Source organism: Cyprinus carpio, chromosome A13, assembly GCF_018340385.1.
Source record: "Cyprinus carpio isolate SPL01 chromosome A13, ASM1834038v1, whole genome shotgun sequence".
NCBI lineage: Eukaryota > Metazoa > Chordata > Actinopteri > Cypriniformes > Cyprinidae > Cyprinus > Cyprinus carpio.
In genome coordinates, this window is record NC_056584.1 from 14,581,964 (window position 1) to 14,607,888 (window position 25,925).

General features: G+C 37.2%; 1 pseudogene; it reads right to left on the bottom strand.

Moving 5' to 3' along the window:
* Positions 1-25,925, bottom strand: part of LOC109112299 — a 145,035-nt pseudogene that overhangs the window by 94,079 nt on the left and 25,031 nt on the right.

Below are 25,925 nucleotides of genomic sequence, written 5' to 3' on the forward strand. Positions count from 1 at the left end.
CAGTGACAGCAGAACCGACACTGGATGCTCATCTGAAGAATTACAGCCACGGCTGGATCCCAAAGCCATTACACAGCATGCTGTGAAACGGTCACTCTCAACTCATGCCGAAAGCACTGGCCAGGAAGTGCTTCACTTCAGGGATCCTGGTGTAGATGGATATTTCTGAACATTCCTGTGGCTTCAAGATCATTTTTAAAAGCAAGAATGAATAGTCGAGTTCTTATGTCATTGTTGCCACTAGAAACAGAGCCCTAGCCAGTATGAGGAACTAAGTCAAGGTTCAAAGCTGTATTTGTCACATGCACAGTGCTACCTTGTAGTACAAAAAAGAAATAAAAAATCTATTTTGTTATAAAATGTCATTTATTCCTGAGATGTAAAAGCTGAATCTATAGTCTTCAAATATCATGTGATCCGTCAGAAATCATTCTGAAATGCTGCCTTGCGCTTCAGAAACATTTTTATTTTTTAAATTAATGTTGGAAATAGTAGAACTGCTTAATATTTTTGTGGAAACTGATGTACATTTTTTCAGAATTATTTGATGATTAGAAAGTTTAAAAGAACAATTTATTTGAAATGTAAATATTTTGTAACTGTAGTTCTAAACACACACACACATATATACACATTATACATATATATATATATATATATATATATATATATATATATATATATATATATATATATATATATATATATATATATATACATATATATACATATATATATATATATATTATAGAGAGAGGGAGAGAGAGAGGGACATGTTCTTTTTCATCAGTATCTTTAATAAAAATCTGAATAGATAATTGTAAATAGATTAATCTATCCATCCATCCATCTAGACAAGCAGACACTGTGACTCACACAATCTAATTTCTTTAAGCCATCTCAAGCAAGGTCACAGACATTTGTATATAAATGAACAGACTGAGTGACGCAAACGTACAAAAAAAAAAAAACAAGGAGGAAAAACTACAGATTTGTGATCTGTTTGGACACACTTAATGATAAGCAGAAACTGATCTGTAACAATGCAGCAGTAAATTGCAGCCTCCAGCCAGTTCTATTACAGAGAATATTATGGCGATTAAAAACAGACTGAAAAATCCATCCCTGGTGGTCCTCTCAATAACATGGAGACATCATGACTCTTGCCAGCTTTGCTCTTGGAACCAGCCTGCTTCTAATTTCGCAGAAAGAACAGCTCATTTCTGGACAGGCCCAATTCATTCTGTCTTTTTGGTGGGGAGGTACATTCTCCTGTCATCTTGGGAAAACAGGGGCCTCTTTGATGAACTTCGGAGCAAAAACTTTACTTCATCTGCTACTCAACTGTCCAGTGTTTAAATAAACAACCAAAGAGCACTTGCTTTATAATCATATCTGGAAACAAGCTAAAGGATTGGGTTTCTATTGTTCAGTTGGTAAAAATATTGTGTGCGACAGCACATAACATAAGCTTTACCTAACCTCATCCATCACCGTGCTTAAATACCCAGTAGAACGAAGCCCAACAGCACACTTCGACACTACAGAATTTATAGACAATAAGGGATAGAAAAGACATGAATCAGTACATTAATCAGCACAGGCTGAGATGTTTTTATGAGTCAGACTTTAACGTCTCCATTCTCTGAATGTGACAACAACTTTAATGCCAATAAAGGTTTATCTGATACTTCATCCATGACCTGGCATAGGCGGAAGCTATCTGCAAACTATGTGACTTCAAAAACTACCCTACAAACTAGAGTCAAGCCCTCAAAGGAGGAAGCAAAGCATTTAGGATATGAAAGATGTTCAAATTCCAGCACTTCTTAATGACCCAAATATTCCTGACATCACTCAGTGTGAAAGAACAGAAAGGACATTTTTTAGATCACGACTTCAGAACAGAAAAACAAAATGTTCTGGCTGGAAGGAGAGTGGAAAGATTTCGATTCCACACCATTTGGCAGACTTTTCTGGTTTAGTGGCATCCTATGAGCTCTAGCATCCAAAAGCCCAGCGCAGTAAGGCAGGCTGCAGCTCTGCAGGGAGCTTGAGCAAGCATGCAATGGTAAGAAGCAGACTGTTAGTGTCTTGTCTGTCACCTGCTGTGTGTCACCAGGCTCCTGTCATTTCCCCCCATTCATTTTTCACAGTCACTCAACACTTAGACTCTCCATCTCCTCTATATACTCCTCCAACGCTGTCATTTTGGGAAGTGAAACAGAACACGAAAAGACTGGTACTGACACTACCAGATACAAGGATGTGTTCTTCATCTAAAATTTATATAACCTGTTTTTTCTGCTCTGCTTCAGCTGTTGTCAGAATGTGCTGGTGTTTGTGAGCTCTTCCAATTCTAAATCTCTCACTTTCTGTATTAATTGTCAGATTGCCACATGACACAGTTGTACACATGATTGCACTGCTTCAAAATGCAAAATAATACATTAAAAATAACATTTTGTGTGGCTATTATTTGTCATTAATTGTTCATAGTCAGCTACTTCATTGCATGTGCCCTTTATAAAAAAATAAATAAAATAAATACATCTGTGCCATTAAATATTTTTGTGCAAACAGGATTGGAGATTCAAAAGAAAGTTCAAAACAACAGCATTAATATTACCACTTGGAATACTTGCTGAATAAAACTTTTTTTTATTTTTTATTTATTTATTTATTTATAAATATGGTAACAATTTAGTTTAGGGACCAGTTCTCATTATTAACTAGTTGCCTATTAGCATGCATATTGGCTGTTTATTAGTACACATTAATTCCTTATTCTGCACGCCTTTATCATATATTACTATACCTAAACAACTACCTATCTAACTATTTATAAGCAGCAAACTACATTTGTTCGTGGATAAGGATTTTTATTTTTATTGATTTTTTTATCATTTGTAAATGCAAAGTGATTACACTCACAGTTTCTCAGCAGCAAAATATTTTAGAGCTGAGCATAACTAGAACAATTTCTATTCAACAAAGAAATGTTTATAATTTAAGATTTTATTCACTTTCCTTTCCCAGGTCTGGAAACCATATATCAAAATTCCGTGATATTTCCAGGTTTTCCACAACCATAGGAACCCTGCATAAGTCATGAACGCCACAGGTGTCAACCTGAATCACTCAGATTACTCATTTCATGAAATTTCAACTCCATTTAGATTCAAACATGACTGAAAGTGATTTGTTCCTATCCATTGGGTTGTTAATAGCAGTCCGTTTCCAACAGTTTTCCAGCAACGCATTTGTGCAGACTGTCTATATTTCGCTGCTGCCACCTCAGAAGACAACAAGCTTAAAAGACCTCAATACACTTTTTCATGTTGTTTTATTTTTGTACCATCGATTATTTTCCTCTTCAAACTTTTTTATAAATGAACTGCATCCCTTGCCTCCCTGGAGAAAACATCTCTGCTCTAGACTATGAAACATTAAAATGAGCAAGCAGGTAAAAGTCAGTAAGACAGAGGACACCTAGGGAAAAGAGGATGACGACCCTAAAAGATGACTTTCCATGTAATTGCTGTTCTTTCTCCTGGTCACATCTGTCATTGATTTTTATCTGGAGGTTTCCTCAGGACTGCATTAAGACTCCAGCAGAGCAAAAATAAACAGGAGAGCGAATCCGGGGCTGGCGGGGAATACACCGAAGCTTAAAAGGCCAAAGCGTCTTTTCATGTAGTCCAGCTAGCCTTTGTGCTACTGCCGAAGATCTTTCACATGACTTAAGGGGATTTTGGATGGATCTGGGAAGTCTGACGTGCTACTTTTCTTTATCAGTACAGTTGCTGAAATCCACGGTACAGTTATTGTACCAATGGGCACGTAAATTGGAGTCTCAGTTTAGCCATAATGATGCTAGAGGAAAAACATAACACTACATCACTTTTCAGATGTTCATCAAAAAAGGACACTGATGTTGTGCTCCATTATAGACAAATAAACTGGAAGGAAGTGACTCATTTCCTGGACCAAGTCCTAAGTTAGAAAGAAGGGAAAAAACACAACACTGACAATAGGATTTGCTGAGAGAGAAAGACCAAGCAAGAGCTCTGCCTGTTCTATATCAGGAGCCGGTGCTGATGCCAAATGAACAGCTTTGTTAGTGCTCCAGTTATGAGACGGACTGGGGGCCCAGTGTTCAGCAAGGTGGCGTGTCATGAATATTGAACGGACGGCTAAAAGCGCCTTATCCTCCAGAATAGGCCGGTGTTAAAGGACAGACAAGACCAGGCTGTGCTTTCTATAAGCTTTGTCCTCAAAGAGATCTGTAGCAATTTAGATTGCAAATGACTAATTCTGCCAAAAATAAAAGAGGCCACAAAGTACACCGAGTTCGAGTGCGTTTATCTGTGTGTGTGCGCGAGAATGAGAAGAGTTTCGTATTTCACCCTCAGGCCCCTAAACACACAGTTTATGTCCATATGTTGTTCAGAGGCTTGTGTCTCAAATGAATCTCCGATGCCTCCCTGGAGTACATAACATTAATCAACAAGCTTACTTACGAGGCGCTATCCACACCGTTAAACCCCCACCGGCTAATGACAGCCCTGCAAGAGTAAATTAAGCAATATGGAAATCCATACAGCCCACAGCTTGTGAACTGTATCCCGCATATTATCGGTGGTTTAGTCAAGACATTGATTTTATATGTAAGTACATGATACGGAGCTGATTGTGTAACCACACACTGAACCGCACGGTTTAAGTACTGAATGAATGAGTGCTTTAATTAAGACCTGAGAAAGCTGCAGTCAATTTAATTCAGGGAGTGGTGAGAATAACAACCACACCACCAGTAAAGCCATCGACTAAATCCACTGACTTCTTCAAAAGCTTATGTTGAGGAAAAACAGGATCTGGTTTTAAACCAAACCCAATTGGATTTTGTTAATAAATCTGTCATTTAAACACTACAAAGGTCTTTTTTAAGCTCCAGGCACGTCAACTCTAACAACCCATTATTTATATTTACGGTAGTCTATCTCTAACCGGTGGTATGTGTAGGAGTGTTCTTAAAGGGATAGCTTACCAAAATAAAAATTTACTCAACCTTCGCTCACAAAACACATTACTACTTCTATGATGAATGTTGACAACTATGACGAACATCAAACTTTATAGTGAATGATGACTTAAATGACTTAAAGTGAATGAAGTCTGTTCTTCACATAAACCTTTTTGGGTAAAGGTTTTAAAGAGAGTTTGAATGGAACATTCCAGTATATTTGCATTAATTTGCAGATGATTAATTTCACTTTTATATCTGCCATATATTAAAAATGATTTACAATATTTTATATACATGAACACAAGAATCCTTTTTATAATAATACTTTATAATAATATTTACCATACACACTGTATTACACTCCGTTTCTTTTAAACCAATTGTTGCCCAAATTACAAACAAATTGCTATTTAAAAGACATATTTCAAGACTGATGTATCTGGATAGGATTTTTAATGAGCACACAAGTGAAATCTTTACAACCCTAATTTATATATACACACACACACACACACACACACACACACACACACACACACACACACACACACACACACACATATATTATACATATATATTATACATGTATGTATGTGACCCTGGACCACAAAACCAGTCTTAAGTCGCTGGGGTATAATTGTAGAAACAGCCAAAAAAACATTGTATGGGTCAAAATTATCGATTTTTCTTTTTTGCCAAAAATCATTATGATAATAAGTAAAGATCATGCTCCATGAAGACATTTAGTAGATTTCCTACCCTAAATATATCAAAACTTAATTTTTGATTAGTAATATGCATTGCTAAGAACTTAATTTGGACAACTTTAAAGGCGATCTTCTCAGTATTTTCATTTTTTTGTACCGTCAAATTCTGGATTTTTGAATAGTTGTATCTTGGCCAAATACTGTCCTATCCTAACAAACCATGCATCAATTGAAAGCTTATTTATTTAGCTTTCAGATTATGTATAAATCTCAATTTCGAAAAACTGACACTTAGGACTGGTTTTGTGGTCACATATATGGTTAGAATAACTTGATGCTTTTTCCAACCATAGTGTCTTTTTTTATTTTTTATTATTTCTAATGACAACCAATGATTTGATTGCTAAACGATACCCAGTACAATGCTAACTAAAAGAAAAACACTTCTGGTTTGAGGTTCTACTTGAGCATTACTGGAAAAAAGTGGTATATCACATAACTCCAACAGCATTTTCAAGCTTCATTTAGTCATTTTTGTCAACATAGCAGGACGCTGCAGTAAACCATAAACCACAAGCCTCGGCTGCATCCTTTATAGTCCATTTAGTGCCAAGTGAGATCTTCATATAACAACTTTAGATTACAAACACTGATTAACAATATCCACCACTCTGCAATGCATTAGCGAGACAGTTGCTCAATGCCATTTCTCTCACACAAACTAAACGTATGTTTTTCATTGATACCAAGACCACGTGTTTGCGAAAGGTTAACTATATTCTGAATGTGTTTTTGTGGGTGGGTGGGTGTGTATATATGCAAATGCTCACGCACAGTATGGCTTTGTTTGTAACAGTGAGAAAACATAATTTTCTGCCATATCCCACATGTCTCATTGCTTCCTCCTACAGTCTGAGCCCCTTCTTTAGTGTGATAGCAAGAGAATGAACAAAAGACAGAGTCTATTTATATCTCTCCCCACCAAGCCCTTCTTGGCAGTTGCCTGCAGTTAATCATTATTCATAATGCGGGGGAAGCGTCACCTTCACTATGTCACGTAACACTAAGTGCTGGAAGGATCTAAGAGTTCTGTGTTCATCACCATTTGTCACATCTGAACGCCTGCATCTATAAATACACATGGCGTCTATGCATGTGCCACTCACTTTGACCTTTCCACAATGTCCCCAGGCTTGACTCATCTCTGCTGCCTTTGTAACAACACCATGCTATATCGTGTAACATAAATGTCACACAATTACAGCACAGAGAATGCGGAAACAGATGCAGCAAATGGCACAATGTCACAGGTATCCAGGGTCTGACTCAAAGTGCATGACAAGTGTCATCCTGAACCACTAAATCAAAGGTCGGTAACCTTGGGCACATATGTAACCACTGAAACAAACAGTTAGTTTATTTGTGAAATTAATTGTTAAGTGCTTTTGGCTCTGGGATGTACAAAATGACACCTTTTCAGAACAGAGTAGTCAGTGGGCTACACACACTCAAAGTTTGAGGCTGCATTTATTTGATCAAAAATGCAGCAAAAAAAATATTGTAGGCTATATTACAATTATAAATAACTGTTTTCTATTTTAATATAATTTAAAGTGCAATTTATTCCTGTGATGGCAAAGCTGAATTTTCAGCAGCTATTACTCCAGTCTTCAATGTCAAACGTCAAATGAGAAATCATTTTAATATGTTGGTTTGGTGTTCAGGAAAAATGTATTTGTTAATTATAATATAATATTACTATTTATAAAATCTATAATTAATGTATATAGAAATATTTATATATAATATATAATAATATATTAATGTAAATACTGTAATATATATTCTTTGAGTAGAAAATGCTAAAGAACCACATTTATTTGAAATAGAAACTTTTTAAAAATTAAGCAAAATTGACTGTCACTTTTGCTCAATTTAATGCATCTGTGATGAATAAAAGTATCAATTTCTTTAAACAATACTACTATTATGTATATTTTCTTGCTGTCACCAAGACCTGTAGACCTGTCAATACATTACAGTATGTTAACTAGTCTGTTAGTAATAGAATAGGTTATACAGTAACACTTCATTTTAAGAACCAATTCTCCCTGTTAACTAGCATGCATATTACTAATAATCATATTGGCTGGATATTATTACTTATAAAGCACATATTAATGCCTTATTATGCATGGCCATATTTTAGACCCCTTAATCTTATCCCATACTAAACATAACTACCACCTTACTAACTATTAAGCAACACATTAAGGAGTTTAATGAGGCAAAAGTCATAGTTCTTAGTTGGGCAATGGCGAGAATTAGACCTTAAAATAAAGTGTGACAGAGGAGGAACTAAATAAACTAGCATATGTCACTCATTGACTAGTTGACCTTTGTGGAAATTTTTTTCTGCATAAGTATGTACTGCCTGTGGCGAGTGTAAGACAAGGTGAACTTTTTTTTCTTGAAGAGAAACCATACTGAACGGATTTATAGGTCACATAAATAAAGCCCAAGACTGAGAACAGTGTGGAAAACAGTATCTCACCTGCTCTTTTAGACTATGAGGTCTTGAGATAAGACAAGAGCACTCTGATAAACGAGAGCGCTCAAAGAGAATTGGGAGCCCCTGCTGGGAGGCCGGTGGACTGATCAAACCGAAGATTAGAGCTGTTATGATCTACTCTGCTCTCCGACTCCCTATGAGGCACAAATGGTGAAATATTAGCTGAGATACAGCACATGTGCTCCAGCCACAGACAGTCAACAACAGTAGTCTAGAGCAGGGTTCCTCAACAGGCGGCCGGCAAGAAAAAATTTTTGCCCCGCACTAATTTCAAATAATGTGGCATGAAAATTCAAAAGCAGCATCAGAAAGTGACATTAACTTACATTGTGTCTACATGTGAGCAGCGTAACAAAAACAATAGAACTTATTATAATCAGAGATGCTGTCTACACTGGATGCAGCGCAGTGTGGCACGACAAATCCCAAACAGAAAACTGCTGACTCGTTCTATTTATGATGTGCTGACACAAAGTTCAAATGATTTGCAATGCTTTGTCGCGTCCAGTGTAGATACCATGTGACAGGAAAAACATGGCAAGTGTGAAGTAAAGAATAGTGGACACTGAAAATAGATGATTCAAATGTGAATGGACTGAACAGTTTTGAGTGAGTGAGTGAGTGAGTGAGTGAGTGAGTGAGTGAGTGAGTGAGTGAGTGAGTAATACCAGCTTGGTTATGGATGTTGGTTCGCAGTGAGTTCACAGTTTTAACTAGGGGTGTGCCTGAAGCCGAATACCTTATTCAGAAAAGCACGGATAATGGCTTCAAAAACGAATAACGGATAATGAATGATTCTGCCCGAATATTCGGCTGAGGCTGCAGCACAGTCTGGTGTTTGCTAGATTCACAGGTGAGCCAGGGGATCAGCGTGATATTTTACAAAATCCTCTAAATTCACTCAATGGGTGTGTGAAGTGAATGAACGTAAACGTTCTGAATGAAAAGAGCGCAAATCAAACACGCATTGCTGTTGCCACTCCGTGCATCTCTCAGAAATCAGAGCTTGGCTAGAGTAGGCCTAATATTACATCATACATGTTCTACTATTTGTGTAATATAAAAGGCAATGATTTAAACCTTACAGGCTACAATATGATACACGAATGAAAAAGCACAGCGCGATTGCCAATCAAACAGCCGCGTTGCCGTCTCGGCGTGTCTCCGTCTCTCAAAAACCAAACCAGCTCTCTGTCGAGAGTATAGGCTAATAATCAACTTAAATACAGATACATTTTCTACTAGGCCTACATGTTTGCCTCCTTAACTTTTGCTGGTTTGCGTGGCACATGCACATTTGTTTAGTGAAGTTCAAAAAAGACTTGTTTAAATAGTTCTGCATAATGAAATGTTAGCCTTGAATTAATTCATTTACTAAATGTTTGTCATGAAATCTTCTTACTTGTATGATAAATTTCTTTTTAGAAATTCTTAATTTTATATTTTATAACACTGAATAGGGCAAATAGTCCATATATTTTTCCATACTCTGCTCTTTTTCCCCCCCATAGGTTCTCCAGACCTGCGAATTACTTAAGTGAAATAGTTTTTTTTTAAACTCTGCAGGAACCGGTGAGCCAAAGAAATTCATGTTGTTTTACATAATACTCTAAAATTACAACGCAGTAACAAGTGTGTGAAGTAGCTAAATGAGTTTATGAATGAAATAAGCGCAGATAAAATTGCAGTGTTGCAGCTGCCTTTTTTATGTTATAATCATAAAAAAATTATTATTTTAGTTAATCACGGCATATTTGTTCAGTGATAACTACAAAAAAGATAGGCTGTAAGACCATAAACATAACGGTCTTATCAAACACTGTACGAAATTCTGGTTCAAGCTCCGCCTACTCAGAATACGAATACGAATAATTTTGTGATTGATACAGATACAAATACTGGCTTCACTGCACATCCTTGTTTTAACGCAAGTTTGCTTTAACCTAAAGTGGAGAGAACAGATTCAGTCTGGAGATGAGCAGAAACAGTTGATTTGCATGGCAGACATTGAGATCCAGATTTTTTGTTTGTTCATTTGTTTTTTATATTCAACAGGCAAAGTTCTTCTGTAACTAAATGCAAAAATGTTCATAATTATCTATCTATCTATCTATCTATCTATATATATCTATCTATATATATATATATATATATATATATATATATATATATATATATACACACACACATATATACATAGTATATATATATATATACATATCACACACACATATATACATACACACACATATATATATACATATACACACATACATATACTCATATATATATACATAATTAATTATTTTATTAATTATTTTAATTATATATATATATATATATATACATATACATACATATATATTACACACACACACATATACATATATGTATATATGTCAGTGGCCCTTGGCTCTGTATTGTTGGCAGAATTCGGCCCTCTGTGAAAACTATTTGAGGAACCCAGGTCTAGAGTATCCACCCCTACACGCTTCCAGTGAACAACGTTTGGGTGGAAGGAAAAGAAAAGGTGTGATTTCACAAGAATTCTGCTAAAGCTCACCCTCAGCATTTGGGTGTAACCTGCGTAAGCTTTTCTGGTCTCACAAGAAAAGCACCTCTTCCTGTGCAAGACGGAAATGGATGCCAGTCCGCTGCTCTCCAGGAATGCACAAGGCGAGTCTGTTACGCTTTTCCTTTGCAGGACGCTTAATTGTCTGTGACCCTTCATCAACTAAGGAAGGAAATAAACTGTTCTTGGCAGCAGCAGTTGTCTGAGAAGCTGGCGCTTTTGAATGTTAACATTCAATTAACCTTCTGTAGAGAAACGGAGGAGCATGCTTAATGATGGGGCTGTTTTCAGCTTCTCACCGCACTGCACATCATCTTCAAAACCTGCAGGTATTTAGCAATCATTAATCAGACAAAGTACATGAAACATTTCCTCTGCAGAAATCCAGAACAATGAGGAGGATTTCACACTTGCATGTATCTAAATCCTCAATCACATACAAGGAGGTATTGAGAAGTTTTTCTACTTTCATTCTCTCCATTGTGAATATCGGACACAGATGTTGCGGCCATTCAGCGTGGAGAGTTTAGTGTTCCCTGGTATGTGTCCTGTTAATCTCATGAGCCTTGAGAGCTTTCAAACTTTCCTTTCTTTTACATTAAAATTTCCTTTCGTCCAAACGTTTTCCCACTGCCAAGTATGATACACATGTAACATTTGCCATTTTCCTCCCCTTTCCACTGAGACTAGCTCTTCCATGAAAGACAAAAAAAATATATTAACTCTTTATCGAGAAAGGTCAGATGGACACACAAGAGACTTTTTTTCAAAGGAAAGCAAAGTAGTAAGTCAAGTCAAACATGAGGTCATGGAACGTTTCGTCTTCTAGTCTGATGTCTGGTTCTAGGCACCAACTTTTCCCCAATTTAAGTTTCCATGCAAAAAATATGAACTGGGAAAGGCCTTTGTGTGCTGAAGAGAGTTAAGTGATTTTTTTCACAGAAGAGTTCCAACTACAGAGTGCACATGTGTTTCCAATAAAAGAGTCCAGTTTGAGTCCAAGGTTGGGCCCCCTCACCACTTTGAAAAAGAATCTGTGAAGGCACCATGGGCCAGCGACAAATGGAAAAAAGGAGAACAGAAGAAGCTGAGGAAAGAAAGGTTGCAGAAGCAAATATATCCTTTTGCTATATCCGATCCTGGATGGACTTTCTTCTACAAAACACAAAAGAAGATATTTTGAAGAATGTTTGTAGCCAAACAGTTTTGTTGAATATTGACTTCTATTGTATGGACAAAAAAAAAATAGAAATTTTTACTTTTGTGTTCCAAAGAATAAAGAAAGTAATTTAGCTTTGGTATGACACGAGGGTAAGCAAATTATAACAATTTTCATTCTTAGGTTAACCCCTCTAATATGAAACACATATTATATTATTATTACACATATGATGTTAGAAGTTGCTTTCAAAGATGCAAATTTTTAGATAATCAACCTTATTAATACTCTCAATATCTGCCTGCAACAATATGCATGTGCTCAAAAGTGGCAACTGTTCAAAGCTGTAGGCCTATCGAGCTCTAGAGAAGTAATTTAACCTCCCAATGGAGGCAGCACCTAACAACTGCTCTCTCTGTTAGTAAGTGTCAGCCTCTTCCCCTCTCAAACTCTCCGTTGCTCAAGGGGCCACACCAGGGGTGCACGTGTAACGGAGCAGGCTCTTGGATCACAGTGCAGAAGAATGCTTGGGGAACATTGTATATACAGTGGAGAAGAGTGTGATTCTCTGCCCTAGATTTGATGTCTGGGGCTGTAGAGCAGCACTGGTGCGTTCTCTTTGCAGTGCTATATAAAGAGAATGGGAGATCATTACTTTCTGCAGGTGAGAGTCTTCATCTGTGAAAATCCTGTGGGGCAGAGTGGTGCCTGTTAGACTAAGACTCTGTCTCCTGCACAAATTTACCAATTCAGACACATCAAAAGAACCATCCGGGGAGGCTTAGAGCTGAACCATTAATAGATTTATATTGACATTCTAGGCTTTATACAAGAATGAGGAATGTATGCAGTAACAGATTAAAATGTCTTAAAGGGGTAGTCCAGACATAATAAAATATTCTGACATCACTTATTCAACTTTATGCAGTTCCAAATCCATACCCAGACTTACTTTCTTCTGTGCAAAACAAAAAAGAGAAATTCTAAAGAATATGCTTGTTGCTCTTTCCATGTGATTACAACGAAAGGGGACTAGAGCTTTCAAACTTCAAAAAACATCATAAATATAATGTTTCAATTTTCATTTTAATATTTTCCAAAGCTATTAGATAGGTTTGTGTGACAAACAAATGAAAAGTTAAGTTGTAAAACCAGATCAGTCTGGTGTGTGCATGAAACACTAAGAATGATTCCATAAACCGAATCAACTTATTTATTGAAAAGTTCTCATTCAAAGTAATGACCGAATCATTCCGAATCATTTCGCAAACTGAATCAAATTATTAATTGATAAGATCTTAATTAAAAATAAATGCTTCATTCACAAATCAGATCTCTCTACTTGACTCATCAAATGTTATGAAGGATATCTAAGCCGGAATTTAAGATTTTTAGTGAACAACAACTTTTTGTCAATGGCAATTTTAGTTTATTTCTTACACAAAGATATCAAATGGCTTTAAAAGACTTTAAATATAGTGCACAATTCATCTATTTTCGTCATTTTGAAGTTTGACAGTCCCATTATTCCAACTTTTGCATTCCACAGAAGAAACCAAGTCATACATGAAGGTGAGTGAACTGTGAGTGACTGGATCTTTAAGAAAGACTCTTTGGGAGATGTGTTTTTGCCGTGTGTGTTTCACTGGAGCGTACAAATGGAAGGATGAGAAAGGAGAGGGGACAAGTTAGCAAAAAAAATAGCGATCAGTTTGATTTCATGGTCTCAGGAAGAGCAGGGAAGGAGAGCGAAAAGGTGATGCAGAGTAACCGAGATAGCTCTGCCTCTCCAGTGACTGGTTGTTCTTGTGTAAATGGTCTACCTATCTTGGTCAGGTATTGGGAGTGGAACATGCTCCCTCCCAGGACTGCCAAGCAGTGCCTGAGGCTGAGAGCAGCCTCCGATTGGAGCACCTCATCTCCACATGGGCGCTTTGATGTACGCGCACAAGGCAGCCCATGTCATTGCGTTTGAAAGCTCTCGTTTTCCGCAACACTGACACACACGTTGCGTTGCTCCTGGCGTTCCAGGTGCTGCCATGTGTTAATCTCAGAGTCCTGGTTCCGCATCAAGCTTCCCTTCTTACGTGAAATAGCTTTGAAGAGCTGTCTGATCAAACCACTGCTTAACAACCCACATATCACTGGGAGCCTTCGTAACTACCGCCGCTTCAAATGGGCACAAGTTTAACCACCCCGACTCCGTTATCTGCGACAGCAGGTGAAGAGCTGGAAGATAGCACAGACATCCTCGCAAGCATGTTTACTGCAAATCCTGTTAAGCAAAATAAATGTTGGAACACAGCAGAAAAAGAAAGACTTAAATTAAGAATCATTTCTCTATGTCCTTTCGGGCTGTATACGGGTCATAACAAATGTGCCTGACAACACACGGAGTCAGACACTAAAGTAATGAAATCACATTTGCTTGCACTGGCACTTTCCCAAATGATTATCCACAGTCTTACCTCATCACAACCGAGGTCTGTATTTCATGGTGATAGATGCAATGCGTGTGAAAGTCTCTGCAGATTAATGCATCTGTAAATTTGGATGCTGTGCATCATCTGGAGATCATCAGAAAATTCCATGTGTCTGTTTAGATGATATATATCTAAATAACCCCTGTATTTGAGGCCTTAAAAATGTTGATGTCTGCAGCCACCTGCAAAAGTACACAGCAGTACTGGACATGTGCGGGAGGAATCAAACTCTGTCTAGTTGGGCCCTGAGGGCAACAAGGCCATCTGAGCAGATCTTATTCTCTGCTGTGACAGCACCCTACTGGACCATCAGGGACTTCAGATTATTTCTGTTGTTGGCCTTAAAATATAAATCACACAAATAAAATATCCCACTCAGACTTGAAGCATCATGTCTTGGGAATACCCAGAAAGAGTTTGAAAAAGTGAAAAATAATATTTAGACTTTTTTGGAAACACTCTAATCCAAGAATGGCTGCGGTCTAGGCCAGCTAAAGTAAAGGGCTGAAAAGATTTTAAGATAACTGTCTCTCGTTTGGGCTATAAATCAGGGAGATGCATCCAACTTTAAATCTGGCTGTGTCTGATGTAACAAATATAAACCTGTAAAACTGGAGTAAAAATGGACCCAAAAAAGATAAATATACTGCATGCAGCACATTCTTAAAAGTTAAGCTGTGAGAATTACTTTGTACAAGTCTCACCCCTAACATTATTCTCACAAAAATGAGATTTATGGTACAATTCTTGTGTACGGGCCCAAGGGTCAGCAATTACCACAGCTTAAGGTAAAACTCCCCAAAAGTAACATAATTTACCCACATATTATCAAACACGTTTCATAATTTTCTAATAAAGAATGTTTATCTAGTTGAGTTTACAGACATTGTAGTGACCAATAACTGTCAGATATCTTAGCCATCTCAGATGTGAGTGGAAACATATGTAGCTAACAAATTTATACAATTTTAAGGTAAATAAATGAATTAAAATACATAATTATTAAATCATCAACATTGAATTATAACACTCCAGAATGCACTTCAAACCCCGCTGAGGAACTAGATGCACTAAACTTTTTAAATTAAATACGTAAACATTTTTTTTAAATCTTTGTGGTTTTTACAGACATACTAGTTGAGCACTTTAGACCACAGAGGATGTACAAAACCATCTGTCCATCTGAGGGAGATATGTATGATGCATTTGGCAGATGTTTTTATCTGAAGAAACTTACATTGCATTCAAGCTATGATGTATTTATGTTGAGTTTGTTAGATTTTTTTAAAGCTATGGGAATTCAACGGATAAAATGGAAGGATGAGAAAGACCTTGTGATTCCAGTGCTAGGTTGAGTACCAACCTGTGCGACTTTTACAGAGTTCTGAGTGGCACCTCCAGCGTGATATTCAACCTTGAATTTCTTGACTATCTCTTCAAACCTAAGTGACAGAGAGAGAAAGAAAAAAGATCACATAAAAAAATCTTTATGCATGCACACACAGAATTAAAAGCAATAGACATATATGGTGAGACTTCTGATGACACTGAAACAAGGGTGTTTTATTTTTAACAAAGGCCTTGTCCAGAGTACAATCACAGGATCACCCAGTGGAGATGCATCGAGAACAGGAAACCTCAGACACTGTAAACAGGAAATAGAGGGCTTGAAGCCTTTTGCCGCAGGGCAGTGAAATCTCTGAGAAAGTGTGCATGTACTGTACTACTGCAAGCATCTCTCAGCTTGTGACACATACAGTACACACATGCACACACAAAAGACCCACACAATGGCAAAAAACAACCTGCCCCATTGTCTGGACATTACTACAGAGAAAAGCATCCCACACAAACCTGTCTGTGGAACAGATTTTAACAGCATGCAAATAGTTTGATTCACTGAAAGATGTGACCTCCTTTGGCCTCTGCAGTCCAAACACAAGCATAAAACCACACACCCCAAGCTCCTCTCCACACAACACCGATGTCTGAAGCTGATATTTATACAGTATTCAAGAACCATCTGACATGCTGAAATGACAAACACTGTTACACTGATATTAAACAATATTTTCATGCAGTGAATCCAGGGGTAGCTGTTGCTAAGGAAAGTGGACTCTTCTCGGCACCAAATGAACATAGCGGTAGGAACACATTGAATAAACATAGGTTTATTCAATGTGTGTTCATACTAAATATAAAGTTGTGCTTTTGTACATGCTTGTTATAATAACTAATTTAACATTTCCTAAAGAAAATGTGAGTGCAGTGGTGTTGTGGGTGGTTGCCAGAGCATTGCTATGTGGTTGCCACTAGGGCTGCACAATTAATCGAAATTAAATCACAAAGGCAATAAATTGCGATTAGGCAGAAGCTGCGATTGTCATGCATATTTTTCAGTAAAGAATGGTTCTGTGATCAGCAGTAAATCTCCTTCCAAAGGCCAGAGGACGCTCTCGCACTGAAAATCCAAATATGCCCCGAAGAAGAAATCCAGGAAATGCCTATAGCTGCAGCTGAATAAACAGAAGATTAAACTGCTTTCATTGATTCAACGTGAATAATAAACACACAACGATGGCAATATACGGTTTATCTGAGTTCTTATTATAATTTTCAACATAATAAAGTATATCTATAATGAAATGCTAATCAACATAGCCTTTATCACTGCTTAGAATACAATGAAATATTGTGTGCCTTAATTATTCTGTTTAAGGAGCCACATCGTCTCACAGAAGGATTTATTTTAAATATTCGACTGAAGTTATGAAGTGAATTTGGAGTTAAAACATGTTATTAAATGCGGTATTTTCACGTGCTCTCAGATGGAGCAGCATTTACTACACAGAGCCGTAGTTCACTGAGAAGATGGACAAACAGCTGTCATAATCGAGAACGATTTCATAATACTACAATTATATCGTCTGTGATTATGAACGCAATTTTGCATAGCTTGTCAGAGAACTATGGCTCTGCATAGTAAATGCTGCTCCACCTGAAAGCAGGTGATGGAGATTTACTGCAAATCACAGAACCGGCTTTACTGACTAAATGCACATAACAATCGCAATTAATCGCGTGTGTGCAGCCCTAGTTACAAGGGTGTTTTGGGTGGTTGCTTATGCCGCGCTTCCACCGAAATTACCCGGAACTATTGTACCAGGAACTTCTTTCCCCAGGAACTACTGTCCCCCCAGACCTGTTGCTTTCTGTGTTTCCACCGTGGTCTAAAGTACCGTGAAGATTAGGCAATAGTCTGGTGATGTAGGTCTGCTCGCATTTCTCAATACGACACAAATTTCGGACTTGTCCGATAATTCTACAAACAGCAGCGTGCTTGATAACATCAGTCAGCTCGCCTTGGCTACTGCAATTTTCCTTGCTGTATATTTACAATAAGACGAAATATGATATTAAACACCACTGCTTCCTTTCGTTTTCATTTATACATAATAGCCACAGAAATGTACTTACTTCAGGGAAATGTGTATATATACAGCCTACATTACAATGAAATTAAATATATAAATTGCCTCTCTTTATTTTCATTTTAATATATAGATAAATGGAATAAAGTCCAAAGATTACCTGTTAGATTTACCCAAAATTAATTATATATAATGTTTAACCACTAAAGAGACATCAGAGCCAGTGGAAAATGTCAGAAGAACTAGCCGAGTTGAGACTGCTCTAGGCGGATACATGAGCACTGAGCTCCTGCTGATCGCGTGGAGCTGATCATCTCCGAAATTGGCAAACATATTTTTTAAACAGGCGCTGTCTTTTAAACAACTACGTTCTCGCCTGAAATACTTTTAAAACTACATTTCATGACACAGTAACAGTAATATTTTGAAAATGATCCAAATAAATGGTGGTTGAAATCACAATGCTGCGTGAACTCAACCAATCAGCATGTTTAGCACCCAAGTCTCACCCACGAAGGTTCCGGACCTTTGAAAAAGTACTACCTCGCGAGCAGGGACATTCTGAGGGGCATTTTTTTTTTACCTGGAACTTTATTTAGATCCTGGTTCCTGCGGTGGAAACACACTGAGAACCAGCCCAAAGTTCCTAGTTCCTGGGTAAAGTTCCAGCCGTGGAAATGCGGCTTTTGCGGCATGTGTCAAAAAAAAAAAAAAAATCTAGTCACCAAGTCTCTATGATATCCAGACTGTAGATACGGCTCAGGTTCTTTACTTGGAGAGATATGGGATTTTTCAACCGTTCATTGGCTAGAATATTCTTGTTAGGTGAAAAAAAAGAAAAGAAAGTCTAATTGGCTACATAAGTAATACGGCAGCACGTCTCTCCTCAACGAATCTCACAATTTGAGATATCATTCATTTTGTGAAACTCTTCCTGGAAAATTTGTTCTAAGGTGGGGTAAGTGATTTCTGGTAGCCAATGTTGATATTTCAAATCACTAAAAAAAACACCCCTATTTTGATAGCTCCGCCCCACACATACGTACGTAACCCAGGCAACGATTATGGCGGAATCTACTTTGACAGCCAGCCAAGGGTATGATGTCATCAATAAGTGAAAGCAATGTGTGTTACTATGGTAAAACAGGTCGAATGTGTTTTGGTAGTACTGTGTGTTTTAACGTGAATGTTTTAGGTCCGTGTGAAACAAAGCAGCCTCGGTGTCCGATCGCGGGCCTTCACGCTCCTTGTGTTCTCTCCAGTGCTGGAAAGCTGATCCGATATTTAAACGGGTCCTACTTCTTGCCTTATCATAAGCCTTCTTTTGTTCTGCAGACGTTTTCCTCTTTTTTTTTTTTTTTTATCCGGCATCTCTATCTTTCTGTCGTTTGGCTCGGCTAATGTCCATCCTTCGCAATGGCCGCTCTCTCCTCCCCATCATGAGTAGACATGCCCCTTACTGCTGATTGGCTGCTGTTTGTTTTGGTACTCGGCTCAACTAAGTTTTCTAAAGCATTTTTTAAAAAAATACATATCCCACCTGTAACAGACTTCAGTAACTTTCTTAAAGTCTTGATAAAGCAGAAGTAACGACAGATCTTTTCTTCCATATTGTGATGCACAAAGTTTAACAGATTATTGAAAAAGAGGAAGAAGAGGGAGTTGTGACAAACATTATGAGGTCAAACATTTTTAAAAATGAAACATACATGAATGATTATTTGGGGTAAACCTAACCTAATATTTAGAGCTGGCCATTAATAATCAAAATAAAACAAAAATAAAGTACTTTTATCTGGCTGGAATCACTATCATTAAAAATGTCTAGTTGATGCTTTCACACATACTAGACAAGGTGGGTAACCTTAAATAGGTGTGGCTCTCACAATTTGTGTTCTCATGAACTCGGAGCCCACAGAGAGACAAGCGCACAAAAGCAGCACTGCACAGTGCTTCATGAAAAGCTTATGTTCCATTAGAAAAGAGTGGCCTTCGGGCACTGAATGGGCCACCGCTGGCTCCCAGCACTTCCTCTGGGGAGTGGGTCAGCTCTCCCACGGATCTGTCACTGCTCTTGTGACACTGTCAGAGGGGAAAAGCCCAACAAGCAACACTTCATATCCAGCCAAGGAGCAGGAAGAAGCAGCAGGGGGCCGGTTTCAGCGAGGGGTGGGGGTCTCACATAACTACACATTTAAGTACTTCCTTTAGCAACAGGAGCTCTGCACTCTTGGCAACAAAAGGCTCAGGCTGGAGATGGCTGGCATGATGAGGCTCTTCAAGATGCTGCCCGACAACAAATGCACCGGTTTCTCACTCCAGCTTGTCTTCAGCTTTTTGAAGCATTTGTAAACAGTGGAGTGACACCTCCTGAGAGCATAATCACATGCGTCTTCCTCGTGTGTGCCTGTGAGAGATGCCTCTTAAAGGGACCACTCACCTAAAAATTAAAATAGTCTTAATTACCTACATGTAGGGCTGCATGATAAATCGAAATGGAATTGAGGTTGTGATTTGATAGAAGCTGCGATTGTCTTGCGTATCTTTCAGTGAAGCACTGTTCTGTGATCAGCCATAAATCTCCATCCGAAGGCCAGAGGGCGCTCTTGTGCTGCAACTATTAATACGCCTCGCAGAAGAAACCTAGGAAATGCCTATAGCGGTAGCTGGATAAACAGAAGATTATGACACGATTATGACAATATATGGTTTATCTGAGTTGTTATTATTATAATTTTCATTAAAATAAAGTATATTTATAACGCAATGCCTTTATCACTGCTTAGAATACTATGAAATATGTTGCATGCCTTATTCTGTGTAAGAAAGCCACATCATCTCACTGAAGGATTTATTTCAAAAACGAGACTGGCGTTATGAAGTGAGTTTGGAGTAAAACGTTATTAAATGTGGTATTTTCACATGCTTTCAGATGGAGCAGCATTTACTACACAGAGCTGTAGTTTACAGAGAAGCTATGCAAACAGCTTTCATTATCGCGAACAATTTCTTCGATTTCATAATCATGCAATAATATCATCTGCAATTTTTTTGCGTAACTTTTCAGTGAACTACGGCTCTGTGTAGTAAATGCTGCTCCATCTGAAAGCACGTGATTATTTACTGCTGATTACAGAACCGGCTTTACTGACTAAATGCACATAACAATCGCAATTGATTAATCGTGCAGCCCTAACTACATGGCATTCCAATTTACTTACTGGCTTAAGACAGAAAGTCCAAGTTGATATTTTCTATAAAATTAATTAATTAAAGAACCTAAAGCATCATAAAAGTCATCAATACTACTTCAGAAATTTTGTATTGTACACAATAGCTTTGTGTGAGTAACAGAACAAAATACTGGTCATTATCGATCACAGAAAAATGACACCATTTCAGATAGGGTCAAATCTGCTTTAAAATGTATTAAAATATTTAAACTCAACAAATTAATGGCCCTATTTAAAAGGAGACAGAGATACACAATTTCAATACAGAAAGATATTGTAAATTTATGTAAAGGTTTTCAGGTGCACTCCTAAAGATTTTTATGATAAAGTTTTTTTTATTGACAACTGAAATCTACACTTCCACCTAAAAGTTAGGGGTCATTAAGATTTAAGATTTAATACTTAGGATGCATCAAATTGGTCAAAGGTGAAAAAGATATTTACAATGTTACAAAGGATTTCTATTTCAAATAAAATTTTTGAACTTTTCATTCATCAAAGAATCCTGAAAAAAAGTATCACAGTTTCTACAAAAATTAAGCAATTATCAAAATTTATAATTATAAGAAATGTTTAATGATCAGTAAATCAACATACTAGAACAGTTATTTAAATTGTAATAATATTTCACTATATTACTGTTTTATTTGGTCATAAATACAGTAAATGATTTTTTTTTTCAAATTCCATTAAAAAAGACATAGATCACTGTTGGTTCTTGCATGTAATGTTACAACCCTCTACATTGCGAGTAAATCACACGCATATGCGACTAAATCTTCATTCTGGCGATTAAATGATGTCTAATATTAGCCAATGGCTAATAAATTCTCAGGTTTTACCCGCCAGTGTGTTAGTTGGAGGCTAAGTATAAGTTTAGCACAGATATTTTCACTCGCGAACATTCTCTGACTGAGGGCTTCAGAGTTTCACAGTCTGTCAGGTGATCTGTGCTTTTTTCAGTTCATCTCAATGGATGCGCAGCACACCTATATTTAATGAACCGTAAACCCTAGTGTGAAGGCGCACAAATCGCCGTCGCTTTCTCTCACACACACGGAGAGAGAGAGAGAGAGAGAGAGAGAGAGAGAGAGAGAGAGAGAGAGAGAGAGAGAGAGAGAATTGGGGTGGTGAGTTTGAGAGATATTCTTTGTTGTATTTTTTCTGTCAAAATAACGGCGTTCCTATGGAAGTCTTCAGCTTTTAAGAACAGCTGGGTTTTCCGGTAGTGGGTGGAGTTAATGCGCAAATGGCCAATCTCATTGGCTGGTGCTCACCTATTATCGTCCCGGTTTTGATTTCAGCAAATCAGTTCAAGCGAATGCACAAAACCTTTTTAGAGTTCTTATTATTAGAATTTGTATCATTAATATGTTATCAGTAGTTTTGTTAGGGTTTTGCCCAATTTTTTTTTACAGAAACACTGAATGACCAAAAAAAAAGCACCACCACCAGTCCAGTTAAAATGACTAATATGCATTCAAACATGGTTATCAACTTTACTTCTAATTACTAAAGTTCTATTATTAAATAATACTTTATTATGAAGCTTGAGTGACTGATGTTAATGGTGTACTTTCAGATATTTTCTCATCTTATTATCTCATTTTGTGTTCCACGGAAAAAAGAAAATACAAGTTTGTGTTGAACTAGGTTTGGTGCATCAAAAATAGTGGAAAAAAACAAATAAAATATTAAGCATTTTAAGAGAACCAAATGGAGATTTCTGTTTCACAAGGCAAAGTTCACTGAAGTTTACTTAACCATACCGTCTGTTTACAAACATCTTGGTATCAGGTCGTTACAATTAAAGCGTTTTTCCAACATTCCCGTGCAGCCAGGGTCAGGGCTGAGTGAAGAGGCCGTCGGCGCCCCCTGTCTGGAGCACGGGACCCTAAACTCTTCATAGCGTGGGAACAATATACACACTTCCTCGGCCTACAGAAAAAAATTTCTAACCATTCTGACCACAGTGCGTGGGACTGAGCTAAGAAAGTCAAACCACGAGCATATACACACACACAAATACACACAAGGAAAGAACTCTTGCACTTTGTGCCCAGTGCTTCACTGGAGAACACATCTTATTTATGGCCGGAAATGGATAAGAACAACAACTCTGGATGGGAGATTTGCCACAGCACCTTAGTGTAGGGTTATAGAGCACGCACACACACACACTCGTCCCTCAGAGAAAAACTGAGCACACATACATTGAGAAAACTCACAATAAGGAACATACATGTGAGCATTATTGATTGAAAAAGGTGCTATTCAGAATGGTTTACTACCTCAGCAAAGGAAAAAAGCAGTCTACCTCACAGCAAGAAGCACCAGCACCGATGCTCAATATTGACGGCGGTTTTATTAACTGTATAGTAGCTTGACTGGAAGCAGCTGATGTGGCTACATAGGCAATTCACACAAACAAACAGTGAGCCTGTGGGGAGAGTCAGGGACTGTTCATCAATGGCCACAGGCAAACACTACTCTACACACAGCCTTGTGTCTAGGCACTCCAAGAACAACATCAAAGCAGCACTCCAGTCAGATTGTGGAAAACACAATCAATTGTGAGAAGCCTCTTATTTCAGAAATGTAAATTGGGCGGCTGTAGAGTGGTGACAAAGGGAGTAAGTGGTACAGTGGGAGGTGGAATGAATCTACGGACAGAAACGGGTTTGAAGTTAGACACAGTTGTTGCACCAAGGAGAGAATGTTATTTTAAAAGTACTGAATATATCCGGTACCTTGCCCTATATATATATATATATATATACACACACACACGTACACACATATATACACACACATACAGATAATTGTTACTTTTTTTATTTCAAGCCTACAAAAAAAAAACCTTCTATGGACACATTTATGATAGAACACCATTAGCTAGTAAACTTTTAAAACATAAATATTGATTGAAACACACATATATTTAGTTTTATTATACATCACGTGGAATATATTTTTCAAATAATTTTTAACTGTGATAATCAGAACTAAAACTTGGCAACCACGTGTGAATGAAGATGAATTTTGCACAAATATACACACCTAAAATGAATATGAAATTAAAACATACATACATACATATATATATTAGTGTTGTCAAAATTAAGCTCGCATTGGACACCCCACTCACAACTCTTTTTTTTTTTTTTTCTTGACAAAAAATGTGTTTATTTATACAGAACGTCTATGACCACATCAAATCAGAGACTTTCCAGACAAGCAAAAATATGTCAATAAAAGCTAATTTTCCTGTCCTGTCAGCAGTTATACTGTGTTTGCACGTACAAATGCGGTGGCACACGCTGTATCTATATCCTTAAATTTCAATTCCAGTCCTCACATACCACCGCTCTGCACATTTTGTATGTTTATCTTATCACTTCAGACATTTGATCTATTCCACAGTGAGTGCCCTGTGAGGTGGTCTTCATAGAATATTCCGCCATGATTCCAGTTCGAAGGGAGCATAATTGTTCCATTCAAAGGGCATTGAAGTGTGCTAGACGTGAATTTAAATTGTATTTATTTACAGAGGTATATCATGTCACTTCACACTTCTCTAGTAAGTTTCGTCTGTGTGTGAAGACGATGCAGGCAGTGGCGTAGCACAAATCTGTGAATGTATGTTTCGAAGTAAAGCAAACTTCAATGCTCAGAGAGTAGGGATCAATGAACACTGCGTGACCATGTCAATCAGAACACAGTTCATTCATGTAGCTCTCTTCTAACGAGCTGGTGATTTGAATCAGGTGCGTTAAATAAGAAAGACAAGCAAATTATGCAGAGCAGCGGTAGGCAAGAACTGGAATTGAGAACCACTAGCCTATATAAATTTCATATTAAACTAAAGCGTAAAAGAAACTATGAATATGCAATGTCATAATAATGTTTTTGAAGATAATTTTAATAATGTTGTTGTCGAGTCAGAAAGTTACTTATACCTTAAAACTCTGCATTAATGTTGTCAAGTCAGAAAGTTACCAAAAAAGCTGCCTTAAAACTCTGCATGCATGGTTGTATTTGATGTTTCCTTAAAACTCTGCATGCATGCAAGTATTTGATATATATGAGTCACATTTCTGCTTTTTGATGTAGTGCTGAGGTGTATATGTTATATTCAATGTCAAGAAAAAAAAAAAAAAAGGTTGCTGAAGGGCACAGGTAAATATGATAAACTCATGTCAAGAAAATATGATGCGAGTCAGATCTGGCATCATGTTCAGCTGCAGAAGCAGAAACCAGCAGTTGTGAGAGGGGTGGCCAACCAAAACCCCTGCGTTAAATCGCATTAAATATTTTTAATGTGCAAAAAATGAAAAAAAAAAATAGAATCGCATATGAGAGGGGTATCGTACCCCTGTATTACCATTTTTAATGTGTATAGTATGTTGAAAAAAATTAATCGTATGTATTACCATTTTACTTGTATATGAAAAAAATTTACAAATCTTTTTTTTTTAAAATGAAAAAAATTAATCGTATGTATTACCATTTTACTTGTATAGAAACAAGTTGATTATACATAATGCAGCAAACTGATCTTAAGTTGAAATAGGTACAAATTTCTTAAATGAAATATATATATATATATATATATATATATATATATATATATATATATATATATATATATATATATATATTACACATATATACACACATACACACACACATACAGTATATACATACATATGTGGTAGCTGTAAAAAAAAAAAAAATAA